This window comes from Mus caroli, chromosome 18, assembly GCF_900094665.2.
Source record: "Mus caroli chromosome 18, CAROLI_EIJ_v1.1, whole genome shotgun sequence".
In the NCBI taxonomy this organism is placed as follows: domain Eukaryota; kingdom Metazoa; phylum Chordata; class Mammalia; order Rodentia; family Muridae; genus Mus; species Mus caroli.
Window position 1 is genome coordinate 52,836,779 of NC_034587.1, and position 26,387 is coordinate 52,863,165.

Below are 26,387 nucleotides of genomic sequence, written 5' to 3' on the forward strand. Positions count from 1 at the left end.
GGTGTCCTCAGACACTCCAGAAGAGGGCGCCAGATCTCGTTACGGATGGTTGTGAGCCACCATGTGGTTGCTGGGATTTGAACTCTGGACCTCTGGAAGAGCAGTCGGGTGCTCTTACCCACTGAGCCATCTCACCAGCCCCTCACAAGCATTCTTAACTCACCGACTTCAAGAGTTCCAGGACCTTTGGAGAACCTCCACAGACACCAGGCATGTCTATGCAGTACACAAACATACATGTGGGCAAAAGTACTAGGAAAAATAAACACATCGAGAAAATTTTAAATGGAGATAATCTTTTTAAATCTCTGTATAAGTGATCGGTAGCCAGAAGGTATAAGGGAATGTTAAATGAGTTCACACCTGGGTGGAGGAAACACTCAGTATATAAGTGATAGAAGGACACACAAAGGCATTTCTAATAATTCATGCACATTAGACACAGAAATGTTGTTAAGGGAAAGGTAAATCAATTTTTTCTGGGATGTTTGAGGTGACACTGAGCATCTGAACAAAAAATATGTTCAATAAAGAAGGTAAAAAAGTCAGACAACCATGAGACAGTGGATCTGAAAATCATCATGAATTTTTCAAACTACACGGCTATTACATATAAGAAGCAAAAGTGACTGCGTAGGAACAATCTCAGGGCGGAATTTATAGGAAATGATAATTGCATACATCAAGGACTGTGCAAGCGTAATGAAGCATGACAATCCACAGATAGTTTCCAGGGGTTAGGTTAAGCTCTGGGCTGTCGCTGGGCTTTTCAGCGGTAATCGCTGCCTTCAGGATCCCTGTATAAAGGGCGAGAGAAGCAATTATGCATGATGCCAATCTACGAGGCTTCTGTGTACAGCATTGACTTCAGTATGGAAACCATGGAGATAACACCAGAATGAAGCTTCTGCTTGGCCACTGTAAAGACTCCTGTGCACCTTTCAGATAAAGCAGATGAATTCCTTTGCATTATCATGCAGCGGTACCTATGCCTACTCACATGTGCGAGATTGACAATATTTTCTCTAAGAACCTCGGTAAACAAAAATTTCATTAACACTGTGGTCACTTTAAGTAAATCTTTACTTAATGATATGAAATGCCCCATAATTCCTACTGCTTGCTGCATGAGATAATCCATTTAAGTAAGAGCACACGTTTTGTCAGATTGTGTGAGTCGGACAATTTTTTGAACCAAGCTAAGCCTTTGAGACTTAAATTCCATTTGCTTTAGGAAAAAAAAAAAGTAGCTTTCTGGTTCAAAGGAAAAATGCTTAGAAACCATATTTGAAAGGCTCATGAGGGGTCTTGCACATCAAATAGCTCTCAGAAAACAACATTGTGATGAGTTAAGTATAAATTAATTAGAAACATACGCATTGTTTCTCCCTGGCTATCCACATGGGTTTCAAAGTTGGAGAAAGAATGTTGGACAAAACATGTTTGGAGTTTTCATGACCTAAAAAGCATAATAAAGCATTCAAGATGTTTGTAGAACAAAGCTATTTGTTTCATTACAGTGATTTTTTTTTCCAAGTGCATGACTAATGATCTTCTGGTGAAGAATATTGGTGCACGTATAGGTTCTTCATTTTGAACTCATCAAAGATATCTAAAAAGAGAACTTTTCCTGAAAAGAAACTGATTAGGTAACTACAAATTAATTCTAGTCTTGTAAAAAAAAGGGGGGGCATATATATAAAATGGAGATTAAAACATGGTCAGCCCAAATCTACCCTGTAACGAGAATTAGACTAGAGACCCGGATGCAAGCCCTGAAGAGCTGTGAATCCTTGCTTTGTGTCACATGTCTATGAAGCTCCCTGGATACCACTCACTTATAACAACTTGGTCCATGTAACCAAATTGTATACCTCCACACATCTATCTATCTAATTCTAAGGGACCTTAACCAGTAAGAGCCATGGAAGTAAAAAAATGTGCAAAGTAAATAGCTTCCTACAGTGTCGCCTCTAGAGAAAGTCCTTTAAAATGTTACCATTAATATTAGCACATGCTTACTATAAATCAACTGGTTACATGTTTTAAAAATATAAGCCATTAGAACTTCCAGAGTGTATAACTTTAAATTTAGATGGAATGAAGACATTCCATAAATGGAAGAGGAAAGAAGGGAATGGGGGGAAAAGACAAGGAAGAATGGAGAGAGAGGAGGGAGAGAAGGAAAAAGGAAGAGAGAGAGAGGGGAAAAAGAGAAGGGAATGTTAGTGTAAAATATTGCATTTGGGGTGTGGGGAGATAGTTCAATCAGCAAATGCTTAGATCTGAGTCCAGTCCCCAGAAATAATGTCAAATTCCAGCAGATCCCTGGAGCCTGCTGGCCACCTGGCCTATCTGTCCTAGCTGCCCACAACTGTCAACTTGGCACAGAAAGAATCACTGAAAAAGAGTCCTAGTCAAGTAATCCACTTCATCACGTTGGACTCTGGGTATATTTGGGAAGAACTGCCTTGATTGTTTAATGGATGTGAGAAAGCCCAGCCCACCATAGGCGGTGTCATTTCCTGGGCAGGTGGTCCTGAGAGGTACACGAAAGCTAGGCTAAAATGAGCCAGAAAGCAACCCACGTAGTGTTGTCCCTCCATAGCTTCTTTCTGGAGCTCCTGACCTGATATTCTTCCATGATAGATTGTGACCTAGAAGTAAGTGTACAACAGAACCCTCTTCCTTCTCAAGGATGCTTTTAATCACAGCAACAGAGGTCAAACTAGTACACTTCCAGCTTGAGCTTCAAACCAGTAAGGGGTTCTAGCTCAAAACTTTATGAGTACAGTGCCTAAGAAACCATACCCAAGGTACATCTGTGACCTACACACACACACACACACACACACACGCACAGGCACACGCACACGCACATGCGCACATGCACACACACATATACAAATATACATACAGGCTTGTACATCACACACATAAAAATTTTGCAAACTACATTTGAAGTATGTTTTAAGTGACTGATTTTTTAAAAAGTAATATTTGAACATCTGATTTAAGATAGGACAAAGATGAAATTGGTTTGGGCACAGTCCCTGAAGAAAGTACCAGAAGTAACCAAATTCAGCTACCTCAGCCTGTTAAATTTTATGGTATCCTATGAGAATTGGTTGACTCATAGTTCCAATTTCCTATAAAATGTGTGTTTTTAACCCAATTTTCTACTCAGGGATCTGAAAAACTCAGAACTTTCTCCTAAGAAGAGCCAACTTGTGAAGCATCCAGAAGTTGGCCCTGTATGAAAACCACACGGTCATAACTTTAACTAACTGATGGGGGCGCTCAAGAGAGGCCACCATGATGCTGGGTGAGCTCTTTGGAATAAGTTCGTTCCCTGGAGCTACTTAGAGAGAAAAGACTCCAAAGTCATTTCTTTTTCATCTGCCCTTTGAGACTATCTCCAAGAACCATTTCTTCACATAGCACATTTGCCTTGTCTGTACCTGGGGAGACAAGGCTGCTCAAACATGTTTAAGATGTAATGTCAGCTCTATATTGTGTCAATGTGTTCACGCCTCTATTCCCTTTGCATTTCATGGCTCTAAAGCTCCCGTTTTAGCCACAGGAAATTTGGAAGAGACAACAGGGGAGTGAAATGAATAGGAAAAAAAAAGTGAGATATTTGTTTTCCTGGGTCCTGGAGGCCATGTGTGCTCATACGGATCTGTTCCACCATACAGCCTGCCTCCTAAAATGATTCACAGGCAGATATTTTTCAAGGAGTATTTGCAATTGATGATTACAGCTCTGCAGGAGACAGACATGGAAGCTTTCCATTTGAGATGCAAATTCAGAGAGACATTAAATTGAACCATTTTTTTTTTCTTGGGCTTTTCATCATAAGCTGTCTCTTTCATTTGCTAAAAAAATTTCCTGTGTGTTCAACATATTTCAAAGTTACACTGAATCTTTAAACCTGAGGATTTTTTTTAAACAAATAAGAGCTGGAGAGAAAGTTCAGAGGGTAAAAGCTTTTGCTGTGCAAGCAAGAGGACTTAGGACCACATTTTTAAAATGTGAAGCATTAGGAGAGATGGCTCAGTGGTTAAGAGTTCCCATTGTTTTTGTAGGAGAACAAAGTTCGATTCCCAGCAGGCCATGTTAGGCTGCTCACAACTTCCAGTTCCGAAGAATCAAGAGCTTTGGCTTCTGTTGCTTTCTACACTCATGTGCACACATGCATACATACAATTGGAAGAAATAAATATATGGATTTTAAAAGCTGAACATGGCTCCACAGTCTCCTGAAAATCCAACACTACGGGGAGAAAATGAGAGAACAGCTGGAGCAGACTGGGCATAGCTGTAGGTTCACTGAGAGAACCTGTCCTCGAGGGAAAAGATAGAGAGTGACACAACAGAATCTCGTCCTCCTCTGGCCTCGACACGCTTGTACACAAGTACATGCACAATCATTTATACATGCACAAATACCACACACATACAACATAGACAGTCAGGCAAGCAGGCAGACAGACCAGCATGGACACATGCATGCATGTACACACACACACACACACACACACAGTTACTTCGTAAAACCAATTCTCAATTTTCTAACTAAAACATTTTGTATTTTCTAGGATATCCCAGTAGGAAGAGGTAAACACTGCAAACACAGATCAAAATGATGCTCAAAACATCTAAAGGTAATGTAGAATCACTATAGTGGTGCTCCACACAGGACAATAGTGATGCTCCACACAGGACTATAGTGGTGTTCCACATAGGACTTTAGTGGTGCTCCACACAGGACTATAGTGGTGCTCCACACAGGACTTTAGTGGTGTTCCACACAGGACAATAGTGGTGCTCCACACAGGACTATAGTGGTGCTTCACACAGGACTATAGAGGTGCTCCACACAGGACTATAGTGGTGCTCCACACAGGACTTTAGTGGTGCTCCACACAGGACTATAGTGATACTCCACATAGGACAATAGTAGTACTTCACACAGGACTATAGTGGTGTTCCACACAGGACAATAGTGGTGCTCCACACAGGACTATAGAGGTGCTCCACACAGGACTATAGTGGTGTTCCACNGACTATAGTGGTGTTCCACACAGGACAATAGTGGTGCTCCACACAGGACTATAGAGGTGCTCCACACAGGACTATAGTGGTGTTCCACACAGGACTATAGAGGTGCTCCACACAGGACTATAGTGGTGTTCCTCATAGGACTATAGTAGTGCTCCACACAGGACTATAGTGGTGTTCCACATAGGACAATAGTGGTGCTCTACACAGGACTATAGTGGTGTTCCACATAGGACTTTAGTGGTGCTCCACACAGGACTATAGAGGTGCTCCACACAGGACAATAGTGGTGCTCCACACAGGACTATAGAGGTGCTCCACACAGGACTATAGTGGTGTTCCACATAGGACTATAGTAGTGCTCCACACAGGACTATAGTGGTGTTCCACATAGGACAATAGTGGTGCTCCACACAGGACTATAGTGGTGTTCCACATAGGACTTTAGTGGTGCTCCACACAGGACTACAGTAGTGTTCCACACAAGAGTAGAAACAAACACTCATAACCAGAAATCCAGTACTTCCAGCTCCTTGTTAAGGTCAAACTATAAACAGACTCAGTGATTTCAAACTTCATTCTCAAAAGCTCTTTACCTTTTAAAAATAATTAAGATCGTCCACTCCTAATGACATCGCTATACCCATAGATTAGTGCACTAGCCTCACCAGAGAAGCTTCTTGCAATGCATGCTAATTAACACCGAGGCCCATAATGTGCAGACGGTGTGAGACCTTGGAGCACTCTGCCTTTAATGGGATGTTTTCACCACAGTCCTCCCTACAGGGCATTGCGATCAGTGCAGAAGAGGAAGCAGGAAAATTGTAATATCCCGGGGTGATGGATGACTTTAAGTAGACAGTGACTTCCAGAGGCATCAGGACACAGATAAACTCACAGAAACTGTGGCAGCAAGCGCCAGACCCCCACAGATTCAAAACAAACAGTCCCATCATGGAGAAGGGAAAGTGGATACAAAGTTGCTTCCCTAACCAAGAGGCTATCTTCAATTGATACCTACTGGGAGAGGCAAGATCAGTTTTCTCCAATGATGTGTCACTGGATACTACAACCACAGCCCTGGGCAGGCTTCATGCTCAGGAGTAATTGGCCAACACACATCTGGCTCCCAAATTGTATGTGCTTTCTCTGTTATAGTTTGGTGTGCTTCACATCTTCCTGGTTTTTTTGTATTGTTTCCTTGGAGTTTTGTTTGTCTTTGAGAGAGAGAAAAAAGAACATGAAGTTGTATAGGTAGGTAGGTGAATGGTGATGATCTGGGAGGATCTGGAGGGGAGTGGTTAGCATCAAAATATTTTGAATGAAACATGATCAGATAATCCCTACTATCAGTGTGTGCTGGCTGTGGTTGCAAGACTTATCCTAGCACTGAAAAGCTAGAGGTGCACAGCTCTCTGTGAGCGACTTCAAGTCCAGCCTGGTCTACATAGTGAGTTCCAGAACATCCAGGGCTACATATTGAGACCCTATCTCAGAACCAGCAACAACACCAACAAAAAGACTTTAAAATCCTCAGAACATGTTTGTGTGCATGGACCCCTTATACTGATGTACACGGCATTCGAAACTAAAAGGATAATGTCTTTTAGATCTTCACAAAAATTCCATGAGCACCGTGATAAGCTTCCTTCTTATCAGCAATGCCAGAAACTTTAAAGGAGACAGCAGATCATCAGTGTATGCTCTGTATCCAGTGCTCTGCAAAGCTGCATGTCACATGTCCCCTAGGAAATGCTATAGAAGAACCAGAGAAAAAGTCAACAGGCACTATTAGGAGAAACGTCTGACCTTGCAGACACCTTGGAAGGTACTAGAAACTCAAAGGAACATTGATGGTGTGCATTGTAAGAGCTATAGTAGCCACCTATACAATATCATGTGTCATTTATATGCATATATGTGCATACCCATGTGCATTCACATATATTGATATGCCATAAATCGGCATGTCATGTTGAAGAGACAGTTCACAAGCCTATAAATAGCTTATTTCACAGTATAAGTTGGAACTTTTGACATCTAATTGTTCATTTCTTCCAAGTGTTCAGAGTCTATAGCCCACAGTGGCATACCAGATATAAAAGAAATTAGCAGATTGCATAGTAAACAGAAACTGAAAGGAAGGTCTTTCTCACCATCAGGCCTCTGCATCCTCATAATGGGATGGATGGAGTGAGCAGCCTCCTGTCCCTCAGAGAGGGGTTAGTGACTCATCCAAGTACCTCAGCTAGTCTGTGGCAGTGTGAGACTCAGCCCCCAAGCTGCTCTGGAGTTCTTATCATGGCAGTTCCCAGAGCCCAGGCTGAGTGTAATCTGACTGTTGCTTTGTGATTCTTCAGGCTACCAAGTAGGTATATGTGGAGTTCCATTCTAATGGAACAAGACATAGTTTTCACCTTTTCAAAAAGACTGGTCATGCTCAGTAAATATGTAACAGTACTTCCTATTACATGAAGGCAGAAGTCACTGGTGTTTACTTATCCTGTATAGGAAACTGCAGAATAAAACCTTAATCTATGTCCACAAACAAATTAAAAATGTCTTATTGAATAGCCTCCTTCTTTGCAATTTATGTCATAGGTTCAAAAAAAATTCAGTGTTCTTTTCAAACATGAATGGATGTTTTTCATTTGCAATCGAATACTGAAAACTCAGTTTTAATGACAAACATGTGCCATTAGAAACAAGGAATTGGAAGTTTGAACACACAAATGAAGTTTTAGAAAGGTATTCCACACAGTAGACACTGACAATGCAGACATCGTTACCTGGTCATAGTTTTCATTGGCTGCTTCCCTGAGGCAGACAAGTAGGTTATGACATCCTTTTTTTCAAGCTCTCCTGAGTCAAGATGCAGTTTTGAAAATTGAAAATGAAAATTCCTTTTTACACCCATGTCACTTTTGACCTCTGGAAGATGCTGCCCTTTTAAAGCTTACCATGCGAAGACTCTGAATCAATACAATTCCCATGCCTGGGTACTGGATTGCTTGGTTACATGAAGGGAAACTACACAGTGCAGGGAATGGAACTGACTTCTCTGACTCTATCAGTGTTGTGGCAATGGTTCACTAAGAGCATGCCCCTCTCATGAAGTTCTGCATTGATGATGACAATTGATTTCTTTGCTTAAGTTCCTGGCAGCACACTTTACAGCAAACCCAAACTCAGAGGCACTTGGAACTCTGGGTTATAGTACATCTTTGAAAAGGATTATATTCATTGGTGTTTTCCCTGCATGGATGAGGGCTTCAGGTTCCCTGGAACTTGAGTTACAGACAGCTGTGAGCTGCCCTGTGAATGATGGTATTCACAGTTCTCTAAAGAACAACCAGTGCTCCTAACTGCTAAGCTATATCTCCAAAATTAACAAATAAATAAATAAACAAATAAATAATCAATCTAAAAGTAAAAAAGAAAAGAATATATTCAATTACCTAACTCAAGTGATATTTTATCTCTTTACACATTTGAAGATTTAAAGATACAATGAAGTGTATTACTAGCATTTTGGCTGTGTTTTAGTAAATAATCTATAAGTATTACAAATTAGAGATAATGAGGCACACATTCATTTTCATTTCAACTTGGGCTAATGTTCTTTTACAATCAATTATAGTGCAGATTAACATGTAATCTGTATTCTGGACCTCAAATTTTACACGCTAACAAGTACTTTGAGTGAATACACTGCCTATGACCTTGTCAAATACTTCATTCTATTTTCAATTTCTAAGCAATAAAACAGACTGAGGATATCTCAAAATACATTTTTAAGATGAAGACATTTAGCAGTGTCAACAGCTATTCGAACTATTAATCTTTCCCAATCTAGTGTGAGAAAGGAACTCTCAGTGGAATAAGTTTAAATCCTGGATTCAGGGTCCTGAGTTCAAGTCTTGACTCATCTACTTCCTCCCTAGATCATGTTGGCCATTGAGTTTCATATTTCTCATTATCTATTTTGACCATTATTAATAATATATGTCTTACTTCAAATGGTATAGTGAGCATCTAGTAAGGAAACTCAGATGGTTTCCAAGTAATAAGCTGATGATGGTCAGAAGGAACAAAGACTTTCTGTTGTCTAAAAATCTGAATCTACCTGACTACTTATAAATATCCAGAATAGTTGAACCAATTGCAACTCTATAAACAAGCCCAAATCACTTTACATCAGTATCCTGATGCTAAAAGAATAAGCTGGGTAGCTCTCTAGAGTCCCATAAGTCCCCAATTCAAAGTTATTGCATTTACTCTGCCCAAGCAAGGTCCAAAAGAATAAGCATCTTCAACCAAGCACTATGTATTCCTTTATGAAAGTGTCCTCTGTAATACTATATCTAGACTAATTTATTAGGGATTGCAGGAAAATATAGAATGTTCAACCATATAAATACAATATAATTATTAATAGGAAGCATGGCATTAAATACTAATAATGTACAGGTATTTCTCAAATATGGTCATCTAGGCCTGGCCCTCACATCATCCTCCAGACTGTACTTTCCAGTGTGCTCTCTGCTTCACAGATGGTGTGCTTAATTTCCAATAAGTCCGATTCCCACCTCAATGTTATTGTTAAAATTTTTCTTAGTTTCTAAGTAGAACTATTTCATGAAATCCCTAATACCTAAAGAGAAATAAAAATCAATTCATATACTTCACTAATTCTTAAATGGTCTGAAGGCAGATATGAAAATGGACTCATGTTGAAACTCAGCCTATCTTCATAATAAATCAAGTTATTGGATTGAGGTTGGGGACCTCAGTCAGAAGAGTTATGGGGAGGATTGAAGGAACTGAAGGGGATGGCAACCCCATAGGAAGACCAACAGTGTCAACTAACCTGGACTTCTGGGAGCTCCCAGAGACTGAGCCATCAACCAAGGAGCATACAGGGGCTGGTCTGAGGTCTCTGACACATGGACTGCCATGTCTTGCTTTAAATGGAAGAGGATGTGTCTAATCCTGAAGAGACTTGATGCCCCAGGGAGGGTGGATACCCTCTCAGAGCAAAGGAGTAGAGGATGGGGGAAAGACCTGTGAGGGGGAACCAAGAGGGAGAGCAACATTTGAGATAAAGATAAATAAAATAATTGATCAATAATTTTTAAAAATCAAGTCCTAACCAGAGCAGTATAATTGTAAATAAACTTACTGATATCCACTCATCACAACTTGCATACCCAGTATAACCCTAATACTTGAAAGACAAAATAAAAGTCATTGTCAAATGAGTGACATAACCTGGGAATAAAAATCAGCTTCCGCATCCACAGAGAGAAAGCCTGTGGAGACAGCTATCTACCACATCTGCAAAAACTGTACTACGAGAGATGCCATTAACACAGGAGACTGGGTCTAGTCCCTTCTAAGGACATGCATTGAATAATATGACTGGGTGATTTATTTTGAATATAAAAATGAATGGCTTAGATGTAATCCTCACATTCACGAGTAACAAGTAAAATTTCATAGCCAAAACAAAACAAAACAAAACAAAAAAAACCAAAACTCTTAACAATAGACTGGAAGTTAAGTCAGCTGTGAGCATTGAAGAAAAGAAGGAAGACACACACCATAATCCCCCAAAGGATCAACTGGGGCTCTAAGCCATAGTGGCATAGAATTTCATGTTGTTTTTTATTAACTTAATATATATATATATATATATATATATATATATGTGTGTGTGTGTGTGTGTGTGTGTGTGTGTGTGTATGCCCCAATATTTATACCATATATTTAATATATACACACAAATGTATATTTCATATACACACATATATGAAATTTTAAAATTAACAAATACATTAAAATTGTATTTATTTGAAGAAAAGTGAAATGAAAAACTTTCATGTTACTTGAATAAATAAGGCAATATTGATATGTAAGTAATAAAACTGTGTATGATTTTTGAATGATATCATTGTAGACTGATATAAGATGGCTGAACTCAAATGGGAGTTTATTTTTAAAACACATACATATTGCAATCTGAGGGCCTATGAGGGTTTATATCAATGGTCAGTGTGACAGGACCTAGACACACCTGGGAAGGGGTAATGCCATCTCAGAGAAGTGACATTTTTAGGAAGTCTTACTCTTCGGGAAATCTCATGTCACAAACACTTGCATACCTGACTTCTCAGGCCCTGACCAAGTGAGATGCATAGGTGACCATAGGAACATACACATACAAATTAAAGACACATTCAGAGAGTCATGGTCGTGTGTCTGTGATACTCCAGAAAACCATGGCAAAAGAGAATGCATTATACACAGAAAAGGGCCAATCATGACATTGCTTTTATAGACCAGATACATGTTAATGCAATCTAGGGAATCCTAGTACATGGGTCATTTATCCAGGTGACAAGCATCAGCTCGACCACTGTAACTTACGGGCGATGGACCATGGGACTGTGACACTCATGCAACTGGCACTCTGGCACACTCTTCTTTTCCAACTTCATATAATATGTTGTCAAGCCAGGAGACTAGAGATATCTGAAGAAGAACATCACTAATTAGAGACCAGGATCAGAGTGGTAATTGACCCTTTTCCCAATAGTGTCGTGGAGACAGAAGATGCTAATATTGGGAAATAACTCTGACATCACCCAGAAGGCTCTCTCTGAGCAAGGAGGCTTTGCTCTATGAAATAACATTCAAAAGTGTCCCCTGAGCAAAGAGCTCTATTCCATATCCAACTCCCAAGATAGCCAAACCAGAAACCTTAAGATTCGCCCGCCAGATCAACCTCCATGTTACTCTGCCTTGCCCAGATTCCAAGACATTACACATTTTACATATGGGAAGTTAGCATGCATTAGATCAGCAGTTCTTTCCTATATACTCTTAGGAAAAATTCAAAATGGTGACTCATCTAGATTCTTAAATTTAGTTTATGAACTGCTTACAACTCAATTATTTAAAAAGCATTTAACTGGTGCAGCTGTAAGCCAGACAATGCTTCACGCTAGGGAAATAATATTTGAAAGCAAAACCAATGCCTTCACTTTTTTGATAGTTTTGGTCCAAAAGACAGATCAACAAATTTTAGCATAAACACATTAAGTGGAGCAGTGGAAGTCCTTGTGATGTACGTACACAGCTGTGGGACTCTACTGTTCTGGTAGAGAGAGAACTTCCTAGGTTGGTGGTTTTAGTTCATGTCTTAAAGCTTATGTCAGAATGAACTAGTCACTGAAACTAGAAAGAAAGGCTACAGTGAGATTATAGAAAGTAAGGCATACGTGGTTTAAAATGAAATGATATTAGATCCATTGGCAGATGGCACATTACACAACACTTATAAGCTACTTTACGCATTTCCATCTGCACAGGAAAAGCCACGAGAGGACACAGACTTTGCCAGATTTGTATTTGAGTAAGATCACTCTGCTCTCACGTAGCCCCCAGGTTAGGGGTGCACAAAAGTGGAGAATTTGCTGCAAACCACACAGGGACCACTTGCTCTCTCCCCGATAGGTTTTTCCTTTCGGCTTAATTATGAAATCAATGTTTTTAATATCGAGTTTCATATAACACAGAGGTTCTTGTCATTAGGCAGCCTGACATCAGAGATGGGCCATCTCTTTTGTAAGTAACCTGATATTTCCAAGTGGCCTGAGAGAGTGCGCATGCGCTGGGCAGTCCTCCTATACCCTCCTGGACAGACATGGCACGTGTCACAGAATGTCTGTCTCTGTTCCAGTGTTCACCTCTTCACGTCCAAAATAGTATTTTAAACAACAACAACAAATAGTGTGTTCTACTGATGGATGTCTTTTTTAACTCCAACTTTGAAAACTTCCAGGGAGCAAGCATCTAAGAATTGCTATGAGCTGACATAGGTTATATATGAGGATGAAAACCCGTTCTAGCCAGGAACTTTTCCCTCCATTGGCTAATTCTTCACTTGATGTTACTTCTCTGCTTTCTCTCTTCTTCTTTCTTTAATGTTTGCTTTTGCTTGTTTTGTTTGTTTGTTCTTGAGACAGGGTTTCTCTGTGTATTCCTGGCTGACCTAAAACTAGTTCTATAGGGCAGGCTGGTCTTGAACTCAGAGATCCACCTGCCTCTGCTTCTCAAGTCTTGGGTGTAAAGGTTCATGCCACCATCACTGCCTGGCACTTTGGTACTTCGAAAGCAAAGTATTTCAGAAAAAAAAATCTGTTATTACCTACCCTTGTCCCAGCTCCCGTGGAATTGCCTACCATCAAGCTAGATTTAAAAACCGGCACTGACTTCCCATCATTGTGAAGGTAATATTGTCATAGATACTACAATGTCAGAAATCATGTTAAATATCTGTGGGGAAATTAAACATGATTTCAATTCCAGCTCTTCAGATTTGTTTCTCCCTGATATTACACAAAACCATTATTAATATGCTATGGAACGAGACGTCTCCAGGATACTTAGCCAAAGGCCTTAAAGGGGTAATTCTTCTGAAGCCCTTCTTGTAATAGCAGAGGATTTGCTGTATGAAACCAATGGAATTCATAAGCACTACTTGGGAGCAGCAGAGCGACGATTACAGCCTTTTCCCCCAAAGTACCTTAGGCTTTAGATGATTACCAAAGAGTCTTAGGTTTTAAACTTCCTGCCAACAATGTGCCTTTTAGTTGCCTTGGACTGAGGACAAATTGTATTATAATGTATGTTGACAGTTTAATAACACAGGTTACCATCCGTGGTGTACTTTATGATGTAATACATCCCAGTGGGTATCTCTGGAGAACCAGGCTATGATTTCCAAGGCACAGCAAAGTCAATAAACTAAAAACGGTCTGAGTAAGATTTCTGCCTTCTGTATACTTTGGACCTGTTCCTAAAAAGTCAATGGGTGTTACCCTTCAAAAATATTTTCCTGGCATGACTTTTTCTGTTTTTCTTCTCATGCTATGGGTTGTAAGAGTAAAATGGTATAATTCTCATTAAATTGTATGTTAAAATGTAAAAAGTCTTTCTTGATAGAGTAAATAGGTATTTTTTCAGGTTTCAGAGGTAAAGTTTCTTTTCTATAAAAAGCTGTAATTGTGGTTTTTCAGAAAGCTCGTTAAATATTTAGATCTTTTAGAGTTCAAGTGGTTTCTGTGGAGTATAAAACACATTTAGACTAATTATTTCTAATGTTTTGACCATTGTATAAATACATGTTGGATTAAGTAGCTAACAGCATAAAACAAAGTAACAAGTCTTAGGAAAAGAATTCATGTAATTACTGTTGGATTGTCAATGAAAACCAAATAGCAGTGCACTGTATCTTTAAGGCACCCTAAGACATCATTATTAAATGAACTGAATATATACACACAGAGCACCTTAAGTGATCCTGTTTCCGGTTGTTTGCATCTATCTGGCCATAAACAAAACAACAGATTCTAGTTCTCAAGCATAATAAAACCAGTAGTTTTCTAGGGTGAACAACTGTCTGGAACTTTAATGGTTTATAGAAAGAAAAACATGCTACAATATCCTAAAGGAAACAGTCTTCCCATTGAGTTTATAAAAAGACTCAGTAATTTTATTATCTCCCTCTAAAGTAAAATAGGGTGTAGAGGAAATGTTCAAAAAATCATCCCATTTCAAAAGTACTAGCTTCGCCCCCCCCCTCAAATTATTTACTTTTATTGTAAGCACATTGGTGTTTTGTCTGCACATATGTCTGTATGAGGGCTCAGATCCCCTAGTGATGGAGTTACAGACAGTTGTGAACTGATATGTGGGTACTGGGAATTGAAACCTGATCCTCTGAAAGAGCAGCCAGTGCTCACAAACACTGAGCAATCTTCCAGCTCCCAGGTAAAGTTCTCCTTCTCTTCAAAAAAGAAAAGAAAAGAAAACCTTACAAAAACCCATAAGGCAATTATTTTGTCCTAAAAGTAACCATAATTTTATTAAATACTCTCTATGTTGCAGGCATTATATTAAAATATTTTATACCAGAAGCTCAAAATACCCAAGATACAATTTGCAAAACACATGAAATTCAAGAAGAAAGACCAAAGTGTGTATACTTTGATCCATCTTAGAAGGGAGAACAAAATACCTATGGAAGGAGTTACAGAGACAAAGTTTGGAGGAGAGACTGAAGAAATGACCATCCAGAGACTGCCCCATTTGGGGATCCATCCCATAAATAACCACTAAACCTAGACACTGTTGTGGATGACAACAAGAGCTTGCTGACAGGAGCCTGATATAGCTGTCTCCTGAGAGGTTCTGCCATTGTCTGACAAACACAGAAGTGGATGCTCACAGCCATCCTATGGACAGAGCACAATGTTCCCAATGAAGGAGCTAGAGAAAGGACACAAGAAGCTTAAGGAGTTTGCAGCTCCGTAGGAGGAACAGCAATATGAACTAACCAGTACCCCCAGAGCTCCCTGGGACTAAACCACCAACCACGGAAAACACATGGTGTGACGCATGGCTCTAGCTGCATATGTAGCAGAGGATGGCCTACTCGGTCATCAATGGGAGAAAAGGCCCTTGGCCCTGTGAAGGTTCTATGCCCCAGTATAGGGGACTGCCAGGGCCAGGAAGTGGGAGTGGTTGGGTTGGTGAGCAGGGGGATGGGGGAGGGGACAAGAGGCTTTTGGAGGGGAAACCAGGAAAGGGAATAACATTTGAAATGTAAATAAAGAAAATATCTAATAAAATTTTTTACATAGATTCTCAAATGAGAATCCTGTCAAATTTCCTTTGAAATAGTTGTGCATATAACCATAGATCTGGGATGCTCTCAATCTTTGTGAAGAACCTTCTTTTTGCCGTACACAGCAGTTAATGAAGTGATGTGCTATTGGCCATAGCATGGAGAATAAAAGACTGAATGCCTAGCCCTAAACAGAGCATCTTTACGAATCCCAATGCCACCAATGCTCAAGGAACTGCAGAAGAGGTCAAAAGACATAAGAACCAGGAGATGGGAGGAGTCCTGTGAAATTTTGTCGTTTGGACATGGCATACTAGTTGTATTCATAAACTCACAGCATTGGTGGTTACGTGCACAAGAGCAAGCCAGACAAATATCCTGACATCAGTGGGATAGATGATCTCCAGGCCACACAGCACTCTGAGGAGCTGTTGGCAATGGACAGTTGCCTGGAGGGAAAGTCATTCTAGGTAAAGAAAGACTTCCAACAGAAGAGGATCAAGAAAGCTGGCTATGTCCTTGGGGTCATAAGCAAGGCAGTCTGGCAAAGTCCTAGAAGGACGAGTCCTCCACCACAGGCATCCAAGCTTCCAAAGATGGTTGAGGCAGCCTCTCCCACTTGCAGACCATTGATTTTGACTTTAAGAACCTGTTTCTTGTTACTTCATTGAAAATGACTACAAATTAATGTGAGGAAACTATATGAATTAAAATTTTTTAATTTTAAAAAATTATATACTTCTGTGTAAGAGCTATAATATGCACTTATTTAAAATTAATGTATGGGCGCTCACTCTGAATGGAGCCGTATCCTCACTTCCCAACCACTCAGCCTCGCTGCTCTGTAACTCCTGGGCTGCTGTGCTCATCTCACGTTTACCGCTATTGCTGTGCTCTCTAGCAATATGGCAGAGCCAGACTGTCTTCATTTTCACAGCAAGTGTACATACCATGAAGGCTACCAAGGTTTGCTGGAGACCCCTGAAAGCTGAGCATTCGTGATGTACAAACTGAAAGGGTGTCTTGAATATGAGGCTCTAACTACTTGGAAAAACCAAAGTCATTGCCCTTGAATTCTGGCCCACATTGATGTTTCTCCTTCCAATGTCGTTGTTACTTTTTCTAATTTTTTTTTTTTTTTTTTTGGCCCACAGTTCATGTGTGTTCCTCCTCCCAAGGGCTCCGCCAACCAGGCCTAGTTGGAAAAGCTCCCAGTCAGAGAGCAAAGGTCTGAGGATTATTGAAGTGGTTTTCTTTTTAATCACTTATAAAAACAGAGGCACAGCCAATCACCAGCCATGTAATTTTCTCCAAATCACTGGGTCTCTAAATTCCCTGAAGAAAGCCAGAGTCAGCTCTTTCCCAACAATGTGGTATTTTGAGCTTTCTCTCGGGCTTTGGAGAACCTTTGAGCCTTGGGGAGAAGAAGAAGACAGAAAATATTGCGTGAACACATTAATAAAGCAGACAACATAACGACACTGTTATGCTTGGAAACAGCACATGGCTGTGTGTCGCTACTCTGTTCTTGCTTTATTTCCTGGTTGATGAAGCTCAGCTCAATCTCCATTCCCTTCTCCCATCACCCTCTGATTTTTCCTTCCACGGGGTTTGCAATCAGAAAGTGTTGCATGAAGTCTAAATTAGGAACAGAAGGGACTGAGATAAATCTGATTGCATTGGTCCATACTACAATTCAATTAACTAGCATTGCAATAAACACTCTCCAGGCACTTGCAAAGAGAGCAGAAAAGCTCTGCAGAAGGTGAGGTCACCCTTTCTGATCATCAGAAACTGGGTATCATGCTGTCACACCCTTCAAAAACATTTTTTTTAAAAAAAAAGGAAACCAGCAAAAGTTCATGTAATACAAATGATTGCTTTTTATTTTATTGTATGTTAGTAACTCTCGAAGATTTTAATCCAGTTGAAAATTTACATTCATGCCCTTCCTGCTCCTGCTTGAAGAAAGAAAGCAGGCTGCAAACCCAGACTTAATGTTTTACAGATTGATTCCCCTCTCTGAAACATCAGCAGATTTCATTCAGGACAGGCTCGGAGCCAGCCACAGAGAAACCACTTGGACCCCAAGATGTGGAAGCTTACTCTTTTCCTCTGAGGCTTACAATACTGGGAAAGTATTGAGCACACAGATAGACCCCTCAGGGCACACTGGGCTTTGCCTTTATGCCTCACTGCAACGCTGTGGTTGGTAGCAACTTTCCTAAATCAATGTGTCTTGGGGGTCTACACACGTCCCTACTTACTTCTCAGTGTTTCTTAGCGTCTTCCCCTTTCCGTTATTCTGTCTCCATGTTCTAAGTCTGCATCTGCCTCCCCCAAATCTTTCCCCAAATTTGGACTAGAAGCAGTTTCCTAGACCCATTTTTCTGCTGCCTTCTAAATGCAGTCTCTGACGTGTAGCGTGTGTCGTTGCAGATCATCCAGAAGGTATCCTGAAGATACCCTGAGACATTTTTAATCCAAATGCATATTTATACTGGATGTAGTGTATTTGGAATCAGCTCTACAACTTTACCAATATACAAACTCCAGCTCAAAAGTAAGGATTCAAAATGTCATCTGCAGCACTCACAGTCCTTAACAACATTAGAGGAATGTTGCATGTATAATTCAAAACCATGTATTTGACCTTGATATAGTGAAAGATGTGGAATCAATATTCTAACCTTTCCTATTCAGCGAGACATGATTCCTGCTCAATATAAAAAAGTTGATGCACTTCTTAATGAGAGAGCTAAAGTGGTCCATCAGAAACTCTGTGTCCATTCCAACAGTTTTTATCTTTGATGTTTTATTTGTATCTGTATTCTCTAGAGACCCAGGAAACAACAAAATTCCAGAAAGCAAGAGCAGTATCACACACACACAATTTTTCCTAATAGGTAATTTAAATGAATTGATACTGTCTTCTGAATGAGATGAAATGCACACTCATCTATCCAAGCCTTAGCTCACAGTTGAGTGATTTCTAAGTAAAATACAATCTTTCATGGAAATAAAAGCTACTAGTAGTTATATAGCTGATGTTAGTCAACTGAATAGTGAGGGCCAGACTGTGAGGCTGTGATGATGTCTTTGCTCACAGTGGCTATAAGAAAAATAAGAAACTGATTGAATCACAATCACAAGAGCCATTGGGAAGTCCTAAATACATAATTGGCAGGGCTCCTGTAAGTTAAAAGTGCTAATCTCTGGTACATGTCAGCTCTGGCTTGGCTTGGCTTGTTAGGTAAACAAAATGTGTCTTGCCTGTCATTGCCATAAAATATTAATGCACTGGAAGTCTCTAAACCATGCTAAGCATAAGGCCTATTATCACACTTAAGAGCAAAGCAATCTAATAAATTGCTGGCTGTATAAAAACTAAGTCAGCTGGCAGAGACAGTAATCTCCCCAAGGGATAGTAAGAGCCTCATCTTCCACTACAGCAGCTGCAGTTGCAGAGAAATGATGCTTCTCCTGTTCAGTGAAAATGTATTTGTGCTGAATTCTGTTATTTAAACTCTAATGGAATCATTAGGATTGTCCACACATTATGAGGAGTAGAAGATTAACTAAGAAAACCATCTACAGTGCTGTCCTGCAGCCGGCAGAGTATTTTCATTAGGTATATTTTTTTAATGAGCTAAATATGATAGGAAATCAAGCTGCTTATTTCAAATACATTCTCTGAAAGAGCTTGAATGCTGCCTCATGCATTAATCACCACCCATAAATGTTGAGCACCGGGCTCATATGCCTAATTGAAAGGAATTCATTTGTTCGGCTTTAGCATGAGGTATGCCTCCAGGCAACATATGAATGCAAATGCAATATTGCTGCTATATATTTTAGAAACAACCATAAATTCATTGGTTGGGCAGCTATGTTATGCAATATCTAAAAACTGTAAGACTAAGACATATCCTTTCCCACTCCTAAAATACACGGAATTAATTAAATCAGTATTCTTCCAATAATAGAGAAAAGAAGGGCAGATACGCTTTTGAAAACACAAGTAGTCAGGTGGCATAGGGCATGCCTTTAACCTCAACATTCAGAAAGCAGAAGCAGGAGAATCTCTGTGAGTTTTAGGCAGTCTAGTTCAGATAGAGAGTTTCAGACCAGCCAAAACTACATAGTAAGACCATGTCTCAAAAAAAGAAAAGTAATTACTTAACTTATTAACATGATAATTTAGTGACATAAATACTTGTCAAAAGTGAAGCAATGGCTAACTTCCTTGCAATCAACTAGCTATTGAGCCCTGGGAAACTAACATTGAATTGCATTCTTTTCTGCAGAAATCTGCAAAGCACTTAGGATACTTACTGAGACTGTTATCCAAAGATAATAGTCTAAGGTAATAATTAATTAAGTAGTGTGTGTGTGTGTCCCTTCCATAGAATACCCAGTAACAAAATGCTGAAAATCTAGATATGTGAAATATGGAATTTAAAAACCTTAATTGGAAGTAATATTAGAAAATGAAAGTATAGTAAATATTTCAATATTAGAAATATGAAATTAACTTCCCTTAATTTAGAAGTAATATTAGAAAATGAAAGTATAGTAAAATCAAAATGAGGATAAAGACTTTTTTGATGGATTGTGAATTACAAGCTTGAAATTTACTAACATTTCACATAAACACACACATGCATGCACACACAAACACAGCACAATGTATTTGTACACAAAAACAAATAAGGCAGTCTCAGTTAAGGAACGCATTCCTTTATGATGATAACATTGTCCATAAGGCCACATACTTTCTCTATATTAACAGTAACTTTAGTATCATAAAGCTAAACAAAGTTATCATCAAAATGAATGTGCCTTCTTAGGAGAACTGAATCATAGAGTCTTCCATCATGTAAAAGGAGGTCTGAAAGTCACATTTGTACAATGACAGTGGTTTACATCTCTGAGCTCCTCTCATTTCACCTGCTCAGCGAACACGTATGCATTGAAGTTCTATTCAGCATAGCATGAATCATTAAAAAAGCCATTAAAATTCTGCATCTGTCTGTTCTCAATCTCTCCACACATTTTTAAGAAATGAGAAAACATAAAGTAATGTACTTGCCGTGTGATAGAGATGACCTGTGCAGTGCTGTGTGCGATGTAAAAGATGCATTTCTTACATTTCTAAAATCTAATCACGTCTCAATCCCCAAATTCTGTTTGCCACTGATAACAGGAAAGGCACCATTGGTGATATGAGTTCCTCTCATTCCCATATTCTTGGTCCCAGAAAATGAGCAGAGTACCTTGAGCTTCAGTAGATGGTTCTCTCTTGACTTAGAGTTCATTCCATCACACTCTACCAATAAAGACTTGTCAGACATGTCCGTTGTTCATCCTCCCCTCTGACCTCTCTTGAGGCTTCCAGGGGCTCAATTAAATTGTCTTGAATTCTTTAGATCAATATTGATAGATTCTGTAAGTCTGTGTGCATTGCATGCAAAGCAAATAAGAAAGTCATGGAAGTAGCTGCTTCATGGAACAGCAATTGTACCTACAACTAGATTTAAAAAGAGCACTGTCCCCAAGATGATAATGAGGAAACCAAGGGATAGGAAGAATAAAAGAAGAATAAAGGAATATGAGGACTACAAAAGTCAACAATACATAAAATTTTATAGTGAAAAAATTATCAAACAAGGGCCAGAGGTTTGAGGATAGGTAACAATTTAAATTTGTCAGAACTAAAGAAAAAGATTCAAGAACTTAGATGAAAATAATGCATGATTATATACTAGACATATAAGAAGAACTCCATAGTGAGACATGTTAGCATGCAAGAACACTGAAAATAAAAGTGAAAATTCCCTGAGGGCTCAAAGAAGAAAATCCAATCATACAAGGGTCAAAATCACGTTGACAGTAAACTTTTCAAATATAATATTCTATTTAAAAAGACTGTGGACCTTTATTTTATTGTTGAAAGAAAACCACATTAAACCAGAATTCTTTTTGTGTCTAAACATTTTATTTAACTCTGACTATGAAATGTAAACTCTGTCAGGCACATAGGGCTTCAAAAAGCTTTTCAGTCAAAACCTGCCGCTTTGACATGTTCTCCAACAACTGTAGAACTTTTTAGGAAGACACATGTATTGCAAACACATGCGAACAAAGGACAAGTAAATATCTTAGGAAATATTTCATTTGCTTTAAAAAAAAGCAAAAAAAAAAAACAAATGAAAAGAAGAGATCTAAAAAATAGTATTTATAGCAACTTAGAATTAAATCTCAGAACCCTAAATAGGAATGAATTTACTTATTCAACTAGAAATTATAGATAATGTTCTACTTAAAGTCACCAGAAAAGCTAAGCTTTCGCATAAATTTTCATAAAGAACAAGTACTTCTCAAACCAGCACAAGAAATTTCACTATATTCAGTAGACACACACACACACACAAGAGAAACCAAGAATTCTACATTTCAAGAGCACAATGTGGGTAGTAAATTTCAATCTAATGAAAGGAAATGTTACAATAATCAAGATCATTTATCAAAAGTCTCTCTGATAGGTGGTTTTTAAAGATCCATAAGTATTAAGATCAAAACACATAGGAGGGGGGCAATACTAGACAAAGTCAAAAGAACCTGGAAGCAGACCAACAACTGGAAGTTAAAAATGATCATGAGTAAAGAAATAAACATACCCTATATGATTGGGTATAATTTCTATGAATTTATGCATCTAATGTCATGGAAGATCATACATAGTTACTGGCAGAACTACAAAAAAATAGATCAATCAAAAATGATAGTCAGGGGTTACTGACAGCTACTAGTAAACCAAACAGATTCGACAAGACAAATGTGCTTCTCATAGATTATGGAAAAAGGCACAAATGAACTTTGTATCAGCAGATTACATATTTTCTTCATCAAAATTATAAAATTCAGAAACTCAAACTGATACAAAATCACAATGTCTCAATAATTTCTAAGAGTCAGCCTGACATGGTGGTGGTGGTGCTGGTGGTGGGGTGTGTGTTTGTGTGTGTGTATATTCCCAGTACTCAGAAGGTTGAGGTTGGTAGATCATGAGTTCAAGGTCAATCTTGGTTTTAAAGAAAGACCCTATCTCAGAAAAAATATTCTTAGCATCAGTGTCAATAAATTTCATCTACAAATCAATAAAAATTCTAGATCAATAATAGTTACTAACAAAATACTCCCTGTAAGGAAATACTTCTCAATAGCCTTAGGATCCTTTATGAAATGGAATTTAGAAGGGAAATGATACAAGTCTAAAAGTACAGAGAAACAGTTCTATATGTTCAATACTTGATCATAGAGCAGGATACTTATATGCAGGAATCTTATATGCTACAATAGAAATATAGTTCATGATATTCAACATGGCTTAAGTGAGACCAAGACCTGAGACTAGACAGGAACCAGAATATTTAATACAGAAATCCCTACCAGAGTTAACTAAAAGCAACTACTCAAAGATAGTTAGCAATTTAGAGGAGGATTTTAAGCCTAGAGGGGAAATAGACCTATCTCTGAATTAACAGAAGGGACTCCTACAAAGAATAAATCTATTTAGCACAGATCAGCTCTACTCTCTTGGTTCTCAAAGTGTCTGAAGTCTCTGTTGTTACAATTTTTTATGACTATTTTTTTATTATTAGCTGCATATGTATCAGAAGATGATCTAGTCGGCCATCAGTGGAAAGAGAGGCCCATTGGTTTTGCAAACCTTATATGCCTCAGCACAGGGGAATGCCTGGGCCAAGAAGTGTTGTTACTATTTTTAAAAATCAGATTTGGGAAGTGGGAGTTGATTGTTGTAATAGCTTGTGATCAAGTATGCAGAAAAATGATTTCTATATTAATGTATGAATATTAATATATGATGTATAACTGATGAATTAATATATAAATCAATAAATGAAAATTAATGTGTAAAAATTATTATGGATACCATATTCATATATGAAAATATAAATATTTTTATATATGTGTTCAAATTTTGTTAGTAGGCAGAGGTGATAATGTAATTACCCACAGATCTACTCCATTCCTGAATTACTCTTCTATGTTACAAAAAGAATGAAAGTTCTAAAGACAGAGAACCTTTAAAAAATATTTAATGTATTCACTAATACAATCATATATTGATTACTTAACCTCCACCCTTTCTATAATCTCCTTCCCACCTCTATTACCCCTCCTGTAAGTTCTTTTCTTACAGGCATGTCTCTTTTTTTATACCCATTGAGTTTAACCAGGACCATATGTGTAACTATATACTGTAACCTGGTTGTCTCTTCAGTGAGTATACGACTAATGATGAAGACTCCTCTCCCTTACAATTTACCAATGGGCAATTGTTCAATAGGAAGGTGTATGCCCTATAGGGCCGTCTGCAAGCATCACCTGCAATAGCTATAACGTTGTCATCTCTTCTTCTTAACTTTCAGCTTCTGCATTCTTTCCCCTCCCTCTTCTACAATGATTCTGATCTTTAGATAGTGGTATAAATGACCTATTTAGAACTCAGCAACCAACTCTCATTTATTATCAGCATTTTAAACAGCCAATGCAACTCAGCATCCATCACTGTTTACTATAAAGGAAAGCTTCTCTGGTTAAGACTGGGGATTGAATTTGTCTGTTTAATGGGCAAAGGGATCAAGTTCTCAGATGACAACCATCTTTTCCTTGCATCAATAATATTAGAAACTATTTGTCACAATACAAATTATGAATTGTTATTCCTATTATCACTATTGACAACTCATTAGAAAAATGATGGAGGAGATAAAGGCTTTCAATATCAAGTAATTTTTATGGCAAGTCATCACTGGTATAAGAGTGAGTGTCTAGAACAAAGTATCCTTCCCTAGAACATGGAAAAGGAAGTGCAGTATAATGACTGTAGATCAGTTATGTCCTTTTACCTGTATCTTTATTTAGTCACTTAGATTCTAAATAGAAGATATAGTATGTGTCATGATAAAGAGCCTGACTAGGATCAGTCTGAACAATACAGAGCCCATCTCCATCACATCACAAGCAAGAAACAATTGGCATCCAGCCCCGTGTCTATACAATGTTGACCTCCCAGTCACCTCTCCAGCTCCATGAAGGCATTATTTTGATGGCTACAAACTAAAACCAACTGGGACGAGAAAAACCACAAGTGATAAATGCCTGGATCAGGTTGGCCTGTGAGTATGTCTGGAACATTGTCTTAATTTCTGGTTTATGTAAGTCCTGCATTGTAGGAGGACTCACCTCAATGTGGGTGGTACCATGCCTAGGCAAGTGAGCCTGGGCTATAAAACAAAATAGCTGAACATGAGCCCCAGAGAAAACAAGAAAGCCACTAAGCATAATTTCTCTATGGCTTCTGCTTCAAGTTTCTGCCTTGAGTTCCTGTCTTGGATGGTGGACAATATCCAATGATTCATCCTCAATCATGGACCTGTAATTCCAATTAACCCTCCCTGCTGACCAATTTACTTTTGATCATGGTGTTTATGACAGAAAAGTGAACTAAAACAGAGGTCAATGACCTTTTGCTCTGTAGCAAAATTTTGTTCCAGTCACCATCGTTCAAAAGACATTTAAACACACACACACACACACACACACACACACACACCTATTGCATGATTAAAATCCGTGTGTTGTTGAACAAAACTCCCTTAAATATTTTACTATTTTAACTTGGACGTAAAAACAAAGGACTTTGTGTGAGGTATAGCAGCACAAACTTAGAATTCCAGAAATAGTTAGAGTGAGGAAGGAAGACTGTCTCAAGTTCAAGGCTAGCCTGAGCTACAGTGTAAGATCTGAACTCAAAAAAAAAAAAAATAGAATTTCCGTAACCTTAAAAGTCTTACATTAATTCAAACCTGCTAAATCATTCTCTACATAAACGTCTAATAAGCTATTATACAAAGAAAGGTATCTTTTAATTTTTTATCTTAAAAATGTAATTCTTTTGGCAAGATTGGCTGCAACCGAGAATAAGTTTTCCAAGGAAGTAGCGAAAAATGTTGAGGCCATTAAAATAAAACCATACAAAACAGTGGGAAATTTCCACTGTGTGAGGAGAAAAATGCTACCCCCTATCCCCAGAGGCTGCAGCTGAAAGCTGAATGGGCCTTTTCAATCTCTAGCCATTATGATTCTCTGAAATGATTCTGAGGAGAGATGAAAAGAGTGGGTTTTCTTCCCACATTGAGTTTCTATTAGTCCCTCGAGGAAATGGGGTTTCTGTAGAAAGTGTAAGCTCTCTAAGTGTTACTAAAATGACCTTGCTTAATTTCCTCCTGCACAGGATATCTAATAATAGCAACACCTAAGAGCAGCAAAGCTACAAAGTTACACATGTTAGAACCATTTTCCTCTGCTAGGACAGCAGAATCCCTCAATGCCCTTGTCTTTTTCTAATACACCAACCTTCATAGTCTATGTCTGCTCATAAATACTTGATGCTACATGTTCTCTTCACCCCGATACAAAGCTTCAAGTGTGAAGCTGGAGTGATTCAACTGGAAAAGAACCATGGCTGGCACCCTACCATGAGCAAATCCACTGAACTGCAAATCTATCTTACATTGAATTACTCAACTAGACAGCACAG